This window comes from Cupressus sempervirens, chromosome 4 (assembly GCF_028749045.1).
Source record: "Cupressus sempervirens isolate cs-2001-9-10 chromosome 4, ASM2874904v1, whole genome shotgun sequence".
Lineage (NCBI taxonomy): Eukaryota > Viridiplantae > Streptophyta > Pinopsida > Cupressales > Cupressaceae > Cupressus > Cupressus sempervirens.
The window spans coordinates 401,989,435-402,007,554 of NC_143121.1; positions in this window are offsets into that span (position 1 = coordinate 401,989,435).

Sequence of the window (18,120 nt, forward strand, 5' to 3'; positions counted from 1 at the left end):
TCTTTCAAGTCTAAAGAGAAGTTAGAACTCCTTGTGTCCTCAAAGGTAGCCCCAACATCAGCTAGGGTTTTACTTCTAGATTGAGCCTTAAAATGCTCATAAATCAAAAACAGTAAACCCTCATGTAGGGCTGGGCTAGAAGTGAGTATTTTCTTATGCCTAGAAATGCTCTTATGCATAGAAGAATAAAAATAAAATGGAAAGGAAACCTTAACCCCATAAAGGAAATTATTAAATAAAAGAAAGTGATGAGTTCTAGCCCTATCAAATCTAGTGTCCAAAGATATATATTCAATAATGGCCCTGAGCAGATACCTCCAAATTTTTTTAATTTAATCCATCTCATAGTAGGTCTCACTCTTCGCCAGTTCCTTTTTCTCTTCTATATTCTTGGCGAAGTCCTTAACCACATTCATAGACACATTTTTGTGTCTATAGAATTTTAACCCCTCGTTTCGAATTTCAGTGAGATGGGCAATAAAATCCATAGTAATTTGATATGACACCCCATCCACTTTGACCCTACCATCCTTCCACGAATTAACCATAAGATTGGTTATCGCTGGGTTGTATCCATGAAGCTTGGTGATATAATTTTCAATTCCACCCATTTCAAGCTTCTCCCAGACTTTTGTTCTTTGTTTTCATTTGTCTACCTCACCTATGTTTCTTTCTTGCTCCTTTCACCCACCATCTCTGTAGCTTAAACATTTACAATTCTCATAAACATCTTCCTCTATTTCCCTTTCGCAATCCACTAGATACTCTATATAAAATCGCTTTTTTTTTCACCGCTTTGTCTTCTGATGTTGTAAAAGTGGTAAAGCATGTTGAGTTGACACAATAAACATCACCCACCTATTCCATTTGTATTTACCATTATTGTGGTGGCTTTCACCCATACTAATATTAGTTTCCATAATTAACCTAGGATTACACCCATACTTCCCTGGATCCTCTCCTAATTGATTAAACTTTTTTAATCTGTTAGAATATTTCCACTGATATTCCATATCATCACCATTTCTTTCTTTATTACTTCATTGGAAAACTAGTCAGCCATCGAGTTAGCCTCCCTATACTCATGACTAACATAGATGTGTTCAAATTTTTCAAGAGTTATATAGATTTCTTCAATTATATTTGCAATTTTTTAGGAAAGATTAATACTCACTATAATACATTTGATAATATTACTTGAGTCCCCCTCTAGCCATATTTTTTTGATTCCTACATCCAGGGCTAATTTAATAGTGTACAGAGTAGCACTAGCTTCAACAAAAATGATTTGTCTGGATTCCCAAGGGGTAAGCAAGAGCAACAACTCCACTACCATGACATTTTCTAATTATTCTTCCACATCCAAAAAGACCAAGGTTCCCTTTAACCGCTCCATCAAAGTTGGCTTTATGCCACCCCTTAGGTGGGAGTTTCCACTTTGTCTCCTATCTTTTAGTGCTCCTATCCTTTTTCCTTTTCCTTATTCCTATCTCTATCTTCAATATCTCCTCCCTTTCTTATCTAAAAATTTTCATTCATAGTGCCATTGATTTTGTTTGCAAGCACATAAGTAGGTACCTCCTTGTCTCTAAAGACTTGATTATTTCTCGCCTTCCATATTCCCCAGCAGAAGTGAGGTAGAGTCCAGGAATTTATAGCATGAAAATTAGTTCCTTTATATATACTATCCCATTGACAAAAGAATTTTAAAACATTATCTAGCTTGCACCAACTAACCCCATATTTCTTTGTGAGCAATTCTGAGACCTCCATGGAGTATGGACAATGAATAAAAATATGATTCACTATCTTCAAATGATGCTTACAAAGAATACATCTATTTAATTTATATTGACCTTTCTTTGTTAGATTATCCAAGGTGAGAATTTTATTTTGTAACATCAACCAGAAGAATATGTTAATCTTAGGGGTAAGGCCAAGCAACTATTCATTAGCCCATCGAGGTTTCTCTTTCAGGCTCTAGGAGGAATTATACTTCGATGCCACCAAGTAGCAACCATTAGTATTATCCTCCCATATTAATTCATCCCTCTTATTGTTCAAGATCATTGTATTCAACATCACCATTATCGGCTTGAGATTATTCAAAATGATAGACAAGTTTCTCCATCCCTGGTCCATTCTATAGTCTCTTACTTTCACTCCAATTTGCCTAATGTAGGTATTATCCCATTTGTCATAGAGAGGACTGTTAATAAGAGGACCCTAAATCAACCAATTATCATGCAAGAAGAGGATGTCTTCAACATTTCCCACTTCCCACTTGGTCTTAGAATTAGCCAGGTCTCTTGCTTTAATAATACCATTCCAAATGATTGAGTCATTCAAAATGTGATGATTATTAAGTAGAAACCTTAGAGAAGGCCTTCTAATATACTTCTCCACTAAAATATCTCTTCATTCCCCCGAGCTATTGAAAATGCACCATATCTACTTAGCTAGAAGAGCCTTATTAAGGTGTCTTAGTTTCCTTATTCGAATACCTCCATAGCTCTTAGGGAGGCAAAAAGTATCCCAAGCCATAAGAGGGTATCTTTTGTGATCCTCAAGCCAAGACCAAAGAAAATCTCTCTAGATCTTTTCCATTTTATTAGCATGTTTAGCCAGAATCCCAAAGAGACTTAGAGCATACATTAGGAGATTCTAAAGAGTAGATTTCATCAGAGGATATTTACCAGCTTGGTTTAAAGTAGTACCTAAATTCCAACGTACCAACTTCTTACTAAACCTATTAAGAATTCCATTCCAGAACTGATCTGGTGGCTTAGTTCCCAATGAGAAACCAAGATAGTTAGTTGGAAGGTTACCAACCCCACACCAAAGAATCCCAACAATCTTCCTTTGTCTTTCAGTAGGAGTGTTAATAAATAAAACTAAGATTTTCGCCCAATTAATAAGCTAGCCTGATCCCCTAACATACACGTCTAGTAATTTCTTCATCTCTTTAGCCTCTTGAATCGAAGCTTCCCCTCCCATGATAGTGTCATCTACAAAATGTTGATGAGTAAAAGTAACATGTCCTGAAGAAGGCTTAATACCTCTTAATACCCCATCTTATCTTTTTCTTTGAATCAACATACCAATGGACTCAGCCATAATAATGAACAAGATAGGTGATAGGGGATCCCTCTACCATAAGCCTCTCAAAGGTTTGAAAAAATTAGAAGGAGCTCCATTGATTAGAATGACAAGTCAAGAAGTAGAAATAAGTTGAGAAATGAGTTTATGCACCTCATGATCAAAACCAAAATCTTAGAGAACAAAACCAAGGAAATTCCAGTCCACCCGGTCATAGGCTTTGTAGAGGTCCAACTTGAGAAGGAGACCTCTTTTACCCACTTCTAGGGAATGAATAACTTCATGAACCATCATGATAGAATCTAGGATCTATCTTCCAGGGACAAAACCTATTTGCTGCTGGGATATGATCAAAGGCAGAATGTTAAGAATTCTAGTGGTCAACACCTTTGAAATGATCTTGTAGAATGAATTAAAAAGGCTAATGGGCCTAAATTGATTCATTGAATCTTCCCCTGGAACTTTAGAAATGAGAATCAAAAAAGTAGAGTTGAGTTCTTTAAGGAGATTCCTAGACCCAAAATAATTCTCCACCACCTTGACAACATCTTCCATAACCACCTCCCAATATACCTAAAAGAAGAATGTAGAAAAATCATCTGGCCCATGGGGCTTTATCTACTAAAAGAGAATAAAGCTTGTTTAACTTCCAGAGCCTTAGGAATTTCCTGTAACATTTTATTATGGTGAGGTTGAATTACTTAGGGAAGAGATGAAACAATTTCATTCTGGTCCACCACAAATAACAAGAGGTCCCAGGTAAGAAGAGAAGAGAAAAAAGAAAAAAGAGCCTAGCCCTTCTTAATCCCTGAAATCCTATTATTAGCTCTATGCTTAAGGGTGGAAAGGAGAAAAAGTCTTGTGTTTTGATCGCCCTTTTTTAGTAGATTAATACAAGATCTTTGTTTACAAAAGTTCTCTTCTCTACTTATTATGTTATGCAGATTGGTGAGAATTGACATCTCTATATTCATGTTCTAATCATTATATCCTTCCTTCTAGATAGTATCCTAAATACTACTAAGCATACCTGACTTTTCCTCTTCCTAAAAAATATGTTAAAAACCCATCTTATTCTAGACTTTAATATTGTGTTTAACATTACTTAATTTCTTGGCAACCCTAAACATAGTAGTCCCTTCCACCTCAATATTCCACCAAGAGGATATTCTATCCAAAAGGTCTAGATGAGATATCCACATCTTTTAAAATTGAAAAGGATAATTTCTTCTAGCCTCAAGAGCATCAATCGAAAGGGAGATAGGGGAATGATCAAACCAAACTCTAGGGAGAAGGGAGAGCTTACAGGAAAAAGAATTCAACCAATCCAAAGAGATAAGAACATGGTCCAAACAAACTTGGATGCACTCCCTCCCAATTTTCCTATTAGACCAAGTGTAAACCCCCTCGAGAGATCAACATCCAATAGAGCCAAACTATTAATGAAGTTAGAAAGATCTAACTTGCTATCAAAATCTAGGGCTAGACCTCCTAATTTTTCCTCATCAATAAGGGGAGTATTGAAGTCTCCCATTATTATACCCTTATTGAGATTACTATTTTGAATAATAAAACAAAGCTTCATCCAATAATCCTTCATTTCCCTTTTAGTATTTGGGCATACACATTCAAAAGAAACTGGGAATCATTGTTACTCTTATGGAACACTTTATGTGAGAGAATATTCCCTTCATTATACAAAGAAGTGACTATAAAATTTGTATTGTTAAAGAGAGTAAGCAGGCCTCCTGAGGCACCCTCATAATTGGTTGCCTCACCAGCCATGGTGTTGCTAAAGGAAATCTTACCCAAAATTTCCTTCTTCATTTTTGTTTCTTAGATTAGCATAAAATAAGGTCTTTGGTCTCTAATAATATTCCTAACTACCTCCTAATTATGGGTCCCATTTGGGACCCTTATTTTCTAGGATATTATCTTTATTTCCTTTTACCAAAGCATTCCAAAATGGTTCTTTGGCTCCCATCCGCCAAATTTCGTCTACTCTCCTCTTGCATGACTTAGCTTAAACTCTTTCAACCTACTAGCTTTTGCTTTAATCTCACATCAACTTTCACCTGGCTTCTGGTCATTGTTGGTGACATAGGGAAAGGATCCATTCTATTCTTCTTTTTGGTCTTTATCTCACTCCCCTTGTTATTATCAAGCCATTCCACAATTCTTGAAATCTTACTAGGGGAAGAAAATCTGACCATGTCCATAAGCCTCTCTTCCAAATTACAAGAAGTAGAATGATCCTGCATAAAAGATGAGGTGACCAACATGGTTCCCTAATATCCTTGTGTTTCCCTCACTACCTCCATTTCATCATTCAATCTATTCTCCTCCCCACTCTCCACTAGAGAGGAAATCATAATTTCCTATAGAGGTATCATACACTAAACCCTTTCCTCTTAAGATGGTGATTTGTATCTCCTTTTCAATCCCTTTATCTCCCTTTGAAGACTCACTTATCCCCTCATAAATCTGGGGAGCAGCTAGCTCACGACCATCAATAGCTTTGTTGGGATAGCCCCCTCTATGGCCTGAGAAACCAAATGTTCATCCTCCTTACCCAACTTGGGTCTAATCTAATCTGATTTTGTGGTCTAAGGATCAGGCATTGTGGGAAGCAATTCTTCAACCTCCTTTTCCACCTTTGATCCATTATGTTTTGACTCATGTACTTCTTTAACAGGGATTTTTGCGCTCCCTTCCTTATTCTTAGGACTATCCTTAATTTCCTTGATTTTCCACATCTTTTTCTCCTTTCTAGATTTAGAAATTATTATTTTTCTACTCTTTTCCTCTTTAGCCTTCAAGCACTAATTAGCCTTATGACATAATTTAAAATAATGGAAACATGCAAAAGATACGCTTTCAGAAACCAACTTCTAGACATGCATACCTAGTTTAGAATGAAAGCTCACAACCTCTAGCATATCATCCCCTTCCTGAACTCCAATATAGATACAAGTGTATGTGAGTCTTCTTTTGGATTTAGTTATCAGATCTATGGATAGAAGCTCACCAAAGGAGTATGCGACTCCTACAAACACATCCTCATTCCAAAACTCCAATAGTAGCTCTAGAAGTCTGGCCCACACTAGAGCTTGCACAAAAAAGGAATCATTCAAATCTAGCTTTAAAGTCCACTTCTGGAGGACCAGTGTCAAGTGACCTATAACCCAAGTTCCTTCACACAAAATGTTTGAAAAATCCTCATTGCATGAAAATTCAAAATATAGGAAACCTTTGGCCATTGTAGTAACAATGACTTATCCCTTAAGGTTTTATTTCTTTTGCATGAAAGCTCTAACAATATCTATATTTGGCCTTTTCCCAATGAACTTACCCACCAAGGTAGAGGCCATTATAGCAATTTTGTGATCTACCAACTCATATGGAATTGCAATCACACATGAACCCTTTTCCAACCTAGTGAGCACATTAACTAGTGGAAAAGAAGACTTTTTATTTGGTTTAACTCCAAATAGAGAAGACATTTTGCATAATGTGCCCTAGGATGATCCACCTTGAAGGTTGGAAAATATTTTTTTGGATCCTTGCCAAGGATACGTGGGTCCCCATCTCCATTCTTTGTCACATCTTTGATCTTTGATTTTCCCTGACAAACTCTGATAGCTCCCTACGATTTGTGCCCCATGCCATGTTTCCGATCCTACCCAACTAGAGGAATCCTACCTAGGATAGGTTTTGGATTTTGAAAAACCACACTTCGCTATCCTCTACCCTTACCACTCCCACTTGCCATTCTTCCTTCCCAAAATATATTTTTATGTTAATATGGTAATTTAGAACACTATTTTATTGATGTAATTAAGTCGAATTCAAATTACAAAATTATTATAATAAATTATTTCATCAAGAATTAAATATACAATTTAGTAAATTCTAAAGACATTATTTTACTTAAAAATAAATAAAATTATTTTTCACTTATACATTAATTTTTATATCTCTAGATAAAATGGTTAAAATCTACTAAGAAAGTCAATTTTCAAAAGATTCAATACTTGTCCCACTCAAAAGCATATAAAATATTTATATTAATCTACAAGGTATTAGCTGGAAGACTCTAATTTTGAATAGAATTAAAAAAATCATTACATATAACTCATATTACACTAATTCAGAAAATGATTATCCATAAAGATATTGACCATGATCCTCCATGATAGTATCATATGTATCTATAAATACATGAGCTAGTTATAAGATTAATTTACAAAAGAAATATTCAAAATTGATTAATTTTCAATATCATAATATTCTTATGATCTCTAGTTCCCATTTTATTTACTACTATTGATGTTTATTGATTAAGATCCAAATATAGTTGCCCACTATTTTGTTTATCAATTAACACTGCAAAAACATGTACATTTCAAAAATCAACTTAGATTAAACCAATATAGAAACTGAATATTCAAAATTGATTAAATCTTACTTCATGATTTTCTTACCATCTCCCATTTGTAATGCATCATCCATTGGTCTATGGTTGAGATCAATAGAATAGGGAAACATATGCTCATCTACTTGATCATTTATCTCTATAATGAGACACAAATTTATATTTTAAACTTAATGAACAAAATAAAAATTAAAGATTCATAGTAAAATAAATTTGATAATTTTCATACCATATCCAATTTTCATTCCATCCATTGTTGTTGATGTTTGGTTGAGATCCATAGAAAATGCTAACACATGTCCATTTTGTTTTTGAGCATTGAAAACTAAAATAACATTCACATTCTTCAACTACAATCAACTTAGATAATATTTTCAAGTGTAAAAATGTATAATATAACTAGTATAAAAATATTTAAAATGGAAATTACCTAAATTGGATTGTTGAAATATTTTCTCAGGGGTAACATTCACCATTGATGCTTTATCTCCACAAATTGTACCTAATTTGTTTGAATATTATAGAAAATATGTTAGATACATGAGTAAGTAATTTTCTATAAATAAATAGATAAAGAAATTTAATAGTCAAAAGATACCATCTATGAGGTGTGTTTCACTTGTTATTGTTTGGTTTTAGATCAATTGAAAAAGATAACCAACATTGTGGAGTACATTCTTGAGCATACAAACCTGTAATTCAATATATAGTTAATATTTGAAATGATAAAAAAAATACTTCTATAAATTAACAAAACATTTTTGAATTAATGTACTCACCTTTTTGTTCCCTGATAATAAGTGTTTCTTTTTGTATTGCTATATTTGAGTGATTAGTGCCCTTCTTTTTCTCTTTCTTTCTATATCCTCTAGAGGGCAATCAAAAGGTTTCCTACTCAACTCTTTCACTTAAGTTTTGACAAATGGTATTATGCTTTTGTTTAGTAGAATGACATTCATGCATTTTTCTTGGACTGAACCATGGTGATATTCATCTCATAGGAATGTTTTCTGACCCAAGTATCGCTTAAAATTTGGAAAAGGAAGTGATAGATGTCTCAAAATCTTTTCTAAATCTCTTAATATAATCACTAAGATGTATTTTTCTCATGTACTTTAGTTAGTAAATTTTGGAGTAATGAACTCACATAATCAATGGAATTTTCAAAGTCTTCATTTAAAGCATCAGATATGTTATTTGAAATATGAGTAAGTCATACAATACTTAAAGGAATAAACACTCTATTTTCAAATGATGATATAGAAGTTTACCTATTTTTGGGTCTTCACCAATGATAGGTCCAACAAAATCATGATCTTTTAATTGAACACAACTATCTATATAAATTGGAAATAAGAAATAATTAGTTTTGAGAATCATAAAATGATCTAATGTTTAATTGTAAAGATATTGTAGAGATTACTAGCAGTGATTCTTTCATAATTAAGACTTTGTCTATCATCATGGTCACCTTTAAGAATCATAAAATGATCTAATGTTTAATTGTAAAGATATTGTAGAGATTACTAGCAGTGATTCTTTCATAATTAAGACTCCCTCTATCATCATGGTCACCATTTGGGAATAGACCAACACTATCTGTAACTTAATAACATTAAACTAGTTATATTTGACACTAATAATATTAATAATTAAATATTTAAAAAATAAACATGCCTTAAATAAAACATACATATAACTTGATATTTCTCATTTGTTTTGTTTCTCTTTAGAAGATCTAAAATCTTAAATATATGTTTGCATGTGTTTCCTTGTTTTTCCCAATGACAATTGCATACATGCAAATCAAGTGCACATTTTCTGACAATATACCATTTTTTTGGAATTGTTTAACTTCTTATGTTTTTCAATTAGTAGTAGCCAAAACAAGGGGGCTGACCGATAACAAAGAACTAGTCAACTACCAAATGAAAACCATCAAAACTAAACTAAACCCTATTATTGCTAGAAGATAAATCAAAGTTTGCAACCTTAATTAAGAGAGTATCAATAGGCTTAAAAAAAATGCCCATTATCAAAATTGAGAGACTATAGAAAAATATTAACAAAGGCATAACAACCTTGCAACCTAATAAATCTGAAAACCAACAAATTAACAACATAAAAATTAAAAGGAGGGAGTCCTTAATATTTCTTGGCCTCTTTCCTCCTTAGGAGGATGTTCACCCAGTCTTCTGCTAGGAAGTCAAATAGCATCATAGAGTCCTCTTTGGATAGGTCCCCTTCAACATCCTTGAGCAGGAACAGAGTGGTGGCAACTGCATGTGTCACTTTAACCATGAACTTGGTTAGTAGGTGCATTCTCTCCTCTAGTGCATGAATTCTCTCCCACACCTCATTACCAGCCTTATGTTAAAGCACTTGAATGACCATTAGTACTAGTCTCTGTAGTATCCTCCACAATTAGGGGGTTAGTAGCATTTTTAGGAATAACCTTAATAGGGGAGGAGATCGTTATGGGTGAAGGCATCCTATCCACAGTATTAGGGAACTAATCCTTTGTTAGGTCCACTATCCTAGCTCAACTATCACCAAAACATGTGACACATCCTTATTCTCCTTTCCTTCACCCGAATCTAACCTAGAGGAGTCCAAATTCTACTCCTCCACTTCCTTCATACCTTCCACCCCAAAGTTTGCCACTTTTTCTTTCATCCTCCTTTTGGGATAGCCCTAATACTCTAAATCTGACTCCTCCTCCTATGAGGCTCATGCCTTCAACTTACTCTTAGCATTAGATTTGGTCTACCTCATCCTACCCCCTCTCTCATCATCCTCTGACTTTGATACCTCCTTCTCCTTCCCTTTATCCTACCTCCCTCTTTTCCCCATGGGGGAGGGGTTTATTGAGGACCCACTAGGTGAAGGTTGTGGCGTAGGGGCTCTGGGACTCGTGATCGTAAGGGGAACCATTTGGCGCCAAGGGTTCGGATGGGTAGCAATGTTAATTTCCACAATCCTAGGGGGGCTAGGGCAAGGTGGAATTGATACGGCTTGAAAATTAAACCCTAGTTTAGAATAGTAAAATTAACCCCCTTTTCATTTTTTCTTTCACATCAACTACAATATCCTCTAACTCATACAACACAAAGAAAGGAAGTGAAATCAAATCTCGATGGCAAAAATGGTTAAGGAGAGGAAAATGATAGTAGTAGTAGACTCCATACCTTCCTTCAACAGTAAGATATTTCATCAAAACCAAACTAACCTCATTCCATGGGTCTGGAAGCTTCTCCCACATGAAACCACCTCTATGTCAAATCGGTTCCTCACCCTCCACAAAGAAATATTGCAGGCTCGCATCATCTATCACCCTCATAACCTTCTTTCATTTCCTACTTTTCATGGCAAAACCCATTGCTAGAGCAATTGCCTCGTTCAAAATATGAAACGAGATACTATTTATGCCGACTCTACGATTTTCCCAAGAGTTAACAAATTGCATAGAGAAATTCTTGTCATGCCCATTAAGAGCCTCCATAAATGACACAAAACCACCCTACTTTAGTAAATACCACATCAGGGGCTTCCTCATATTTTCATCAACCATAGGCAGTTCAATATGCATCAAATCGTCACCCATCTCTGTAATTTTTTCCTCTCCTCTCTTTCTCCTTAGAGCCCAGACACAGTTTCTAAAAAAGACTTCACACTTAGGAAGAAAAACAAAAAAGTGGAGATAATAATTACAATTAATAGTAATAATGAAAACAACCAACTTGGTAAGAAAGATCACGTTTTGGCCACCACGATCTATCCTCATATCATTTCCATCATTCCCAATGCACATCGACCCTTAAAAAATAATTCCTTCCCTAGCATGGCATATGATGACACATTTAGGGAAATAAATAAAAAATCCCCCATTTCAAACTTCCAATTTTTGGGCCATGCATATTTATAATTACTTGTACTCGATCCTTTACTCCTTGGCACTTGTACATCAAGGACATGTCCTCCCTGCCAGCTCAACAACATAATACAAAATAACTAGCTAGGACTCATCATTTCTCACTTCGTGGCTCACTAACTCCCTTACCAACTTTGGCAAAGAATTCAAATTCCTCCAAGCCCCTTCACCTATAATCCAATTGCTGGCATTCCTTCGGCCACACTATTTCCCTCCCAAAATATGTGATTCAAATCAAACATATTAAGAATGGTTAATAGGTACTTGATATCATCAATCACATGTTTGATAGCCCATCCCTTCCTCGTATTACCTTTGACAGTCTCAATAATTATTTTAGAATCTCCTTCAATTTGCACATCCCTCCAGACCACACTTGTGACCAATTTTAAGCCCTAGTATAGAGGCATCAGCTCTGCTATATTGTTTGAAACTTTTCCTAACTTACCAGTATATGCCAACAACATCCTTCCCTTACTATGCTCGACTATCCCTCCACCCACCAAACCCTCCTGTCTGGCTACTCCATCAAAATTGAGTTTGACCCATTAGCAAGCGGGGGTTTCCATCAGGTTCTTTTTCTAGCCTAAAGATTAGAATTATTAATTTCCATAATCCCTTCTACCAATGACCAACACTTTGCCACTCTAACCTCTAGGGTAGAAGGGAGAAATGCCAATTTTTTCCACTTGCTGCAACTAATATTCTTTACTATCAATTTGTAGATCCTTTCTACCATGAAAATCTCCTCTCTCTCTCCTCATTCCTGAACACCTTATTATTTAACTCTTTCCAAATTCCCCAAAAAACATGGGGGGAATGATCTTCCATAGATTGATAAGGAGGGGGTTGGTAAAGGGGCTCTGCCAGTTCATCACCAATTGCCCCATGTCCACATTAAACACCTAGTTCACCTCTACCATCTGAAGAATTCTCCCCCACACCTTTGAAGCAAGCTTGCAATGGAAGAATAAGTGGTTGATGTTTTCTTCCTCCATCTTACACATATGACATCTATTTGGTAATTGAAACCCCTACTTCATTAGGTTGTCTATAATGAGAATTTTCCCATGTATGACAGTCCACCAAAAAATATTGATCTTCAGGATTAAGTGATTAAACCAAACATTACCTCAGTCATTAGGTTCAAGGGTTTTGTCAATCATTAATTTTTAGGCAGATTTAACTAAGAACTCCCTCGTTGAGGTAGCCTTCCAAATGAACTCATCAATCCTATCCCTTCTTGGGATTTTGTACTCTTCCAAAAAAGAATTAAGCTTGTTGATCAACTCCCTACAAACTATAAAATTCTATTATAGCTTCACCTTGTTCCACTTTCTTTCCTGGAAAATAAAATCAATTACCATTTCACCCCCTGGTCTTGTAGGTAATACTAGAGAGACCCAAATTTTTTATTTATTAAAGGTTTATCTATAAGCCATGGATCCTCCTAGAAATTAATCTGGTTACCATTCCTCACAAGCCACTTAACACCCTCCTTCAAAAGGGTTTTGTTTCTCACAATATTACTCCAAATTTTAGAGCCCATAGGAAGACCATTTCTCCATGTGTAGTGAGAGAACAATGAATTTACAAGGTACTTAGCTCTCATAATATTAGACCAGTTAGATTCTCCCTTCATCAGGTTCCACCCCATCTTAGTGAGAAGTACATTTTTCAAATCAGTTAACTTCCTAACTCCCAAACCTCCTTTCTTCTTTGGTTTACAAACCAGTTCTCAACTAACCAAACTTATTCTAATCTTCTTGCTTCCTCCAAACCAAAGGAAGTTACATTCAATTTTCTCTAGTTTATTAGCCATGCACTAAGTAATTTTAAATAAGGACAAGGATTACATTGATAATCCTTGGAGGAAGGAAATTAGGAGTTGTAGCTGACTTGCACTACTCAAGGTTTTACCTTTCCATCCAATCAACTTTTTCTCCATTATTTCCAGAATCCCATTCCAAAAGTTGTTGCTCATCTTTCACGGTTAATGGGAGACCCAAATAAGAATCTGGTAACTCAGCAATGTTGCAGTCTAAAATATTAACAATCCTTTGTTGAAGGTTAGGGGGTATTAATAAACAACACTTTTCTTTTATATAAATTGATCTTTTGATATGCATTCACTGCATATATCTCCAGCATCGACTTCCAAGCTCTAGCTTCATTCATCGAGGACTCCCCACTAAGAAAGGTGTCATTCAAAAACTATCATGAACTCTCTTCCCAAGACTTTAACAACCATAATAAATAGGTAGGGAGGGATAGGATCACCTTGCCTCAGTCCTTTCTCCCCTCCAAAATTTCCCTAAGATGACCCAGTAACCATCATAGAACAGTTGACAATTTCCATTGTCGACCACCAATCTAATAACCTTCTGACTAAAGCCTATCCTTTCCATAACTGTATACAATAAAGTCCAATTAATCATATCATAAGCTTTACAGATGTCAAGTTTCAAGACCATACTAGGATTACCACTTTTCTCCATAGAGTTCAAGACTTCATGCCTTGGGACAAAGCTGCTCTTGGTTTTCCCTATGAATTTATGCATTAACTACTTCAAACTATTCACTAGAATTTTAGAGAAAATCTTGTAAGTAGTACTACATAGACTGATAAGCCTGAAGTCAGAAAGGACCTTTGGGTCTTTCACCTTGGAAATCAGTACAATGAAAGTTTTATTAAGATGTTTAAGAAGCTTCCTAGTTCTAAAAAAAATCATAGGCTACTTGAAGGAGGTCCAACTTGATAACCTCCTAGAACTGCTGAAAGAATGCCAATGGGAAGCCACCTAGTCCTAGGGATTTATAAGCTTTCATAGAGAACATTGCTTTGTGGACATCCTCCTCAGTCACCATTTGCACTAACTCCTCATTCTCTTCAACCAAAATCACCATGGGCATGGAATCAATCGACCATTTCCTATCCTCCTCTCTAAAGTCTCTTTTCTCTTCTAGGTAAGAGCTACTAAAATAAGCCATCAGCTAGTTCCCTATCCCCTTAGGCTTAAATAACTTCACATTATTATCACCTTTGATGTTATCAATTGTGTTTCTCCATTTATGAATTTAAGAAGATCTATGAGAAAACATAGTATTGCTATCACCCACTTTGAGCCATAACACCTTGGATCTTTGCTTCTACTAAGTCTCCTCCCTGATCATCATTTCCTTACACACTTTTCTGTATTTATCCTCCTTGTAGATAATGTTATTGATGGGTATATCTTCCCCAATTATACACATTATGGAGGTGATCCTTAGGATAGAAATATGTATATGGTATTGTTTTTAATCTTTCTAGTTTAGTTTTAAAGTATCATTTAAAAAAAAATTGTTACAAACCCAAATAACTACAAAAATATTTAATTTTTATAGAATGGCTCTACCCTATGAAGAAATACATGGATGATCTAATACATTCTCCTTAGGCAATTCTTACAATGATCACATAAATAGTGAGACTTGATGTGACAATGTTAATTCTATTGAAGCATTGGTCTGCTCATTTGAATGAGAAAAAATTGAAAAATTCTTGGCTCACATTTCTACAAAAAAATATAATGAGGTCACACAAAAATTGCTAACATGATGTAAATGCATATAAATGTAATGAATAATCACATGATCTTACCAATATGATTCTTATGATGACATCAATTTTTTTGAAAGTAATCAATAAAAGTCTTATGCTCTTTGAATTCCTCCATGAAATTCATTATTAGGTGAGTAGTAATGTCTGCATCACCACTCAATGCATACATAATCTAACCCAATCTATTGAATATTTTTGTTCTAATATCCTTATTTCTCACATGCCTAATTTATAGTTTGAAATATCAAGTTATGATGTTCCAAGGTCTATAATATTGATTAACCCCATTTTGAAATTCACTTACCTATACACATTCTTCAACCATGCCCTATGCACATGCCAAATACATAAAAGTATTTGATAATTGAAGGATAGCCTACACGTTCAATTATAGTAGTTCATAAGTAGTATACAAACAAAATTAACTTTTATAGTTATTCAAACTAAATGAAAAATATAATTTTATAAATTAAATATCAAGAAATAAAAACATAATTGCCTCAATCTCAACACTAGCATCATCTATCATGAATGCATTAACATGTAACTAGTCTTCTTTGGACTCTTTCCCTCTTTTATAAATCTCACTTAGCCATTCATTTATATCCTCAATTTTATTTCTCGAGGATATTGCCCATGCAACATGAACATGAACCTCTTTCTCATCGAATACAAGTAAAGTATATAACTCAAACTGTACATGATTACACTATATAAATAAGTATAGTATATGTATGAAGTGTAGATTGACAACCTCTTTTTTTGGTAAATCTTCTTTGCCATTCAATGTTTTCAAGTTTTACTTTATTGTCCTCAAGGCCATAAGTACACCAATAACTATGTAGACATGAAAAAAAATCAATTGATTTGATAAAAATGTATTTCTAAAAATGAAATTTAATTACTCTATTAAATATATAGGCAAACCTCAAGTATGTCTTTGTAGTGTGGTTAGTAAGTTTTTTTGAGATGGGCTATTTATGCTTCTTACATACAAAGTGTGTCTCTATAATATCCAACAAACCTTCGCCTTTGACAAAGTGAGGGAGACTTTCAAGAGGAATTGCAGCACATAATTCCATGTCACCACCATTTCCAATAGATGTCTATTCAAGATTATCACTTAAGAAATGATTTCCTTGGTTAGGAATATCTTGTACATGTAGTTCAATGAGTGTTTTCCTATTTTTTTGTCCATTTTGAGTAACATTAAAATAATCAGTGACTATCATTTTCAAAATGTAGAAATAAATATATTAGCTTTGTAATCACTCAATAGTATAATTATCTTTAGCTTAGTGTTAACACTTACTTTTGACTTTAAAATAAGAACCAATTTAATAGTATACATATTATAGATATATAAGTAAATATCTAAACAATATAAAAAGACAGATAAAAAGGTGTGTGTGCACACGCGCGTGCACGTGTGTGTGTGGTATATTGTTCCATATTTTTTTATTGTGTGTGATGTGATAAAAGATAATTCAAGGTGGGCAATAATTAGCTAACTATAGTAATTTGACTTAGGAAGAGGATTTATTTTAGGATATTTCAAAGTAAAGCTTTTCTATATGATTGGAGAGTAGTAGTGCCTTACGAAAGAAATTATGATGTTTATTTTTAATTAATAGAAATATTTTAGACATGTCTTCTAATAACCTTAAAAAACTTTAGCCATGTGAAAATAATAGATGGAAAAAAAATATGAAATGAAAAAGTTAGAAAATGTTTAACTATGAATTTTAAGTGAAACCTTATTTTTAGCTTAGTTTAATTTTATTGCAATCTAATTTGAAGGTGATAGAAGAATAAGAACATTCACTATTCTATCTTTGTTTTAAAGACAAACTTTAGGCAAAACTTTAGTTATAGCTTTGTTTAATTTTTAGATAATGTAATTTATACTTTATTTCAATTTGAATCATGGATAGAAGACTAACACTATTCATGTGGGATTTCTCAAATAACATAGAAACATTCTCTTAATTTTTAATTTACAAACTATCTCCTACCTTCCATTCTAATTATATGCATCATAAAATTAATTAATATGCACACAAAATTAAGCTCTTTCTACATGGGACCATGTTGTATGTATTGGATTATTTAATGAATTTATATGAAATATTTCTTAATGAACATTTTTTCCATTCACGCTTGATTTATTTGTAATGATTTAAGATCTTAACCAATTTTTGGGACAACATTATTCAATCTAATTTACAATATAATATGAAAAAAAATAGGAATTAGTTCTATGAAATTCTTAAGGAATGTAGTAGAATCATGTTAAAATTTAAATCATTAAAGATGAATGATTTTACACTTATTCGACAAAATTTTGTTTAATTCTTATAATATTTAATGATCAGTGGTCTCAAATTTAGACACTTCATTTCAAATCTAGTTTACATATAGATTTGTATAATTAATATATTTTTATCTTTTGATATGGAATTGTAAAAAATATCAAACATTCACAAATAAAAATAAAGATTACAATATACCAACCTGATTTTTCCTTTTTTTGTTTACTTGAATAACTGAGGAATCAACCAAAACCCTAAAATTTAATTCATTTTATTTTAATCATTTTAAAAAAATGTTGAGCCTACATATTATTTTTATCATTATAATTTTTTATTCATTTCTTCTATCTAGTATGCAAACTCTAAACATTTCTAATTGATTAAAAATCTTTTTTTTACCCAAAAAACATCATATACTCAACTCATATTACAATTAAAAATAATCCAAAATCATTATTTATAATATAAAAAAAAATCAATGAAAATAATTCAAGCATTAAAAAAATCATTAGTAGCTTACAAACACTAATTTACAATTGAAAAAATAATTTACATAGAACTAAGGCATTAATGATTCACAAAAGATGTAAGATTTTAGAATTAAAAACATATAAATCTAACATAAATAAATTTAAATAAAAAATAATAACTTGCTAGTGAGATCCACCACTTTAGAAATTTTGTTGATAAATTTCAATACCTTATGTTTCAATTTATTAAAATCAATTGGTAAATTTTG